General features: G+C 41.9%; 1 pseudogene; it reads left to right on the top strand.

The window, feature by feature from the left end:
• The first annotated feature begins 861 nt into the window (after positions 1-861).
• On the top strand, positions 862-1,469 carry LOC148563906 (uncharacterized; annotated as a pseudogene).
• Positions 1,470-4,699: the final 3,230 nt, after the last annotated feature.

Here is a 4,699-nt window from a genome sequence, read left to right as displayed (position 1 = left end):
AAAATTTTCACAAAGGTTCCTCCTGGTATGGCCGACTGGTTAGATTTCGTAGTATTAGGGTGTGTTACTGTAGCAGATCGGGAGTACTGTGAGAAATTTAGGAGGCATCATAGGGTCTGTGGGAATAGGGAGGATGAGAAAAACTACGAGCTGGTGTCACCCGACCCTGTGGAGAGGGTCAGTTTTCTTCCCTTAAGTCAGGCGGAGCGTCCTTTCTTTTATGTGTATGACTGCTTTTTTACCAAGTTAGGTGTTACCCTTCCATTTACCGAGTTTGAGTCTGACATCTTGTGAAACTGTAATGTAGCCCCTTCTCAGCTTCATCCCGATCTTGGGCCTTCATGAAAATTTTTCAGTTGTTGTGTCAGGAGCTGGGCGTCCGACCTTCCCTCTGTCTTTTTCTTTATCTGTTTGTGATGACTAAACTGGGGGCGGCTAAGAAGAAGGCTTCTTGAATCTCTTTTCGGGCTACCCAGGGAAAAAAGGTTTTTTTTTATTTTTGATGACTCCTTCCATGATTTTAAAAACTTTTATTTTAAAGTCCGGGCAATTGAGGATGTTCACCCCCTTTTTTCTGGATGAGAACAATGATGCTGCATTTCCTCTTTGGTGGCAAAAGGACCCTATAGTTCCTAAGTATCCTTTAGAGAGTCTTGATGAGGTGGAGATAGCCTTTGTGGGTGTTTTGGATGAGCACTGGGGGGAGCCTCCTCATTTGGATACAAAGAAGTTTTTAGGGGATCCCGCTCTTCTCCGTTCTGAGCTAGGTAGTGTCCAACTTCTTTAAAGTTTTTGCTTTATCGTGGTTTTGTAGTCGTTCACTGTATAACTATTTTTGTGATCCTTTTTCTTTTTTCAGAGATGGTTGCTAGCTCTGATTCCATGAAGTTCCTTTGCAAGACCAAGAAAACGGTGGCCACCCAAAAATTCCAGAGGAAGTCGTCGGGGGAGGGTTCTTCCCAGGTCCCGCCGAAGAAGCCAGACTCTGGTCTTCAGAGTCCAAGGAAGATCATCCCAACCCCTCAAGTTTGGGTGGCCTCTACTGATCCTCCTCTGATAACTTCTGGTGCTGCCTCTTTCCCTTCTTCCACTGGGCCTTCTCCCAAAAGGCCGAGGACTGCTGGAGCTTATAATCTCAATGATAAGGACTTTGACGGTGTGGCCTTTGCTGCGGAGCATATTGCCCCGTACGGCTTTGTCCCGACTGATGATGTGTCTATTCTCCACCATCTTGACTTTATATCTAGTAACAGCATCCGGATGGCCAACCTTTTCGCTGCACTGTCGAGGGAGTTCAAGAAATCTCCTATCAATGCCACTAGTGCCTTTCTTGGGAAAGCCAAGACTAATTATGAGAGGGTGGAAGGGTTGAGGCTTGAGCTAGAAGCGAAGAATGTTGGGCTGGAGCTTGCTGTGGAGAGGGAGAAGGCCCGAGCTACTGCTGGGGAGGCGGCTGCCAACTTGGCTGAAGATATTGCAAAGAAGGCTAAGGAGAGCTACAGCCGGACTTATGGTGAGCTTCTAGAGGTTAAAGAGAAACTCCAGTCTTCTTATGATGATTATGCCGAGTTGCAAGGCCACGTGGTGAATGGAATGACTGCTATGTTCGAGAATTTGAAAGCTCAGGTCCGGGATCTTCCTCCTAATGCCAACCTTACCTTGTTTAGTATGGACAAGCTAGACCCCTTATGACTCTCTCTTTTTTATTTCTCTTCTGGTTATGTATTGGTATGGTCCGATTTGTAGACCTTTGAACTCTTGGTCTTGTAATTTTTGGATAACTCTCTAACACTTATAGTTTCTCCTTAGCAACTTTTAGTTTTTTATCAAAACATTTGCACTCTTGGGTTGCTGTTTGGGTAGCCTTTGAGTTTTTAATGCTTTAACTTTTGTTGTTTTGACTTGTTCTGGTAGTGTGATGGTTGGCTTCTGAGAAGCGCTCCCATCCTTTGGTTTGCTATTCCACCCCTTTCTGGTTTTCTTTCTGGGGTGGCACTCCCTTATGGATTTTTAGCCTAGACACTTTTGTTCGAGTTAGGTGTTGGTCTTTTCCTGGCCACCGTCCTTTTTAATCAACGTTGAGGTAGTCTTCTTTCACGAACTTCTACCTTTTGGGTTTTGGCCTGTACTTCTAGTTGCGGTGACAACTTTTCTGGGTTGCTTTTCCTTTAGGCAGATTTGACCTTGCGGCGGGCGTTTTTGTGCCCTTTAGTCGAGTTCCAATAAACTTTTTAGGTAGTGTTCTTATTCTGAACTTTGTAGCTTTTAGTTGTTCTTTGGACGACTTTTGTTTGTGATTGCCTTTTTCTTTTTAAGTAGTGTCGCTTATGGACTTCTACCTTTTAGCTTGGCAATTTTTGTCATTAGGTTTCTCAAACTTTTTTGACCTTCGCCTGGTTGAGACGACTTTGTTCCCTTTTTAGTGATCCTTTAGCTGGTCCGACTTCTCTGTCAGGCCTTTTCAAGTTATTTTTAGCAACCCCATTTTTCATCCGACCTCGTCAGGCCGCTTTATACGGGTTGCTTTTATAACTTCTCATATTAATTGTGGCATTGTCGCTTCACCTTGTCGACCTTTTCTGGTCGGACGATGAATTCTACGTTTTTTTAGCATAAATTAATGCGCCTTGGTAGGAAACTTTTTGGGGAATCTCTGTTTTTATTAGAATAAACATTCAATGAATCGAAAAATGTAAATGAGTGTATATACATGTATGGGGTTACCCTGCAAGTCGGGCCGCCCTCAGGTCTTGGCCTGGTGCCTCATTAAAAAACCCTTTGGTGGGGAAAAAGAGCGCACCTTGGCTCAAGACCTTTCTTTAGCTATAGTATCTTCTTAGGTTACAGGCGTGCCATGACCTCAGGAGCTTCCGCCCCTGGAGGTCAGCCACCTTATAGTAACATTTTCCTAGTACTTTCGTAAGCCGATATGGTCCTTTCCAGTTAGCAGCTAGCTTTCCTTCTCCTGACCGACCTGTTCAGATATCATTGTGGATTAGGATGAGGTCGTTGGTAGCGAAGCTCCGTTGGATTACTTTTCGGTTGTACCTTGAGTCCATTCGATGCTTCAGGGCTTCCTCTCTGATCCGAGCTCTTTCTCGAACTTTTGGAAGCAGGTCGAGTTCTTCCTTTTGTGCTCCGGAGTTAGTGTCCTTGACGTTGGGGTTTTTACCAATAAAGAGATTCATAGAAATAGTTGCGTTGTAGATATAGTCTCTAAACCGACAAAAATCCATTCGTACAAACATTTTGGGTGTCACAAGTAACAAACCCCTTTTAAAATTGATAACCGAGTATTTAAACCTCGGGTCGTCTTCTCAAGGAACTACGAGGAAGTATGTTCTTATTATTGGCTATAAAGGTTGTAAGCGGGGTTTAAAAGGTGAGAAGCAAGTAATTTGAATGACAAGTAAAGTAAAGGGCAATTAAAATAAATAAATACTGTAAAGCAAACTTTTGGCAAGGTAAGAGAAATTAGAGGTCCAACTTAGTTATCTCTCTCAATTATAATGAAAGTTGAATCTAAATTCCACTTGGTCAACCTTTACTAAAGCAAAGGAGATTCAAGGGACTAATTAAATTGACATTTGAATCCTATTTATTTCCTAAGAAAAGGTTGGGATTACTTAAGTTTAGCTCAATTAACAAGATAACGATTATCAGTTATGTTGAGTTTAATAACTGTTGAGTTACTGAATTCTTAACCAGGACCAAAAGGGAAAAAAGTAAAATTGCTGGAATAAAAATATCCTTATATGGGAAGCACTGGTAACTTAAATCAAAGAGAACAATCATAAACTGAAAATACCTCAATTATCATTAATTCAAATAACAGTCTGTAACATGGAAAAATTCATAGATCTAATTATAAAGGTAAATAGCCAACTCAGATACTGAAATAAATAAATAAAGTGAAAGGGAAGTTTAAAACAAAGAAATATAAAACCTGGATTGAGAGTCACTCTTAAAACAAGAAGAAATCCTAAATCCTAAGAGAGAGAGAGAGAAGATCTCCCTCTCAACTAAATCTAAATCATTGAAAAATAAAATATGCCAGCTCTCTTTGAATGGATGCATTCCCACACTTTAAATCATCTGGTCTATGCCTTCTGGACTTGGATTTGGGCAAAAAAGGGCTTCAAAAATCGCTGGGGGTGTATTCTGTAAATTCTGATACGTGGCCTCTGTCACGCGTCCGCGTGGGTCACGCGGTCGTGTCATTTGGAGTTTTTCCTTGCCATGCGGTCGCGTCGGTCACGCGTCTGCGTCGTATGTGTTCTGCTTATGGCGCGCTGTCGCATCAGTCATGCGGCCGCGTCGCCGCATCTTCGCTTCTGGCACGCGATCGCTTCGTCCATGCGGTCGCGTGGATACCAGTTTCCTTAAAGCTCCGTTTTGCCTTCTCCTTCCTATTTTGTATGTTTCCTTTTCCATCCTTTAAGTCATTCTGCCTTAGAAAATCTGAAACTACTCAACACACTAATCACGGCATCGATTGGAAATAAAGGTAATTAAATTAATTAATTTTAAATCTTAGGAAACATGTTTTTCATTTACATCACATAATAAGGAAGGGAAAGTAAAACCATGCAATTAATGTGAATAAGTAGGTGAAGGATTGTATAAATCACTCAAATTAAGCACAAAAGAACTCATGAAATATGGGTTTATCAGTCCTCATTGTAGAAGATCGCCCTAG

Source organism: Arachis ipaensis, chromosome B5 (assembly GCF_059453495.1).
Source record: "Arachis ipaensis isolate K30076 ecotype BB chromosome B5, ASM5945349v1, whole genome shotgun sequence".
NCBI classification, from domain to species: Eukaryota; Viridiplantae; Streptophyta; class Magnoliopsida; order Fabales; family Fabaceae; genus Arachis; species Arachis ipaensis.
Note: the sequence above shows the minus strand (reverse complement) of the source record. Positions and strands in the feature narration are given on the sequence as shown.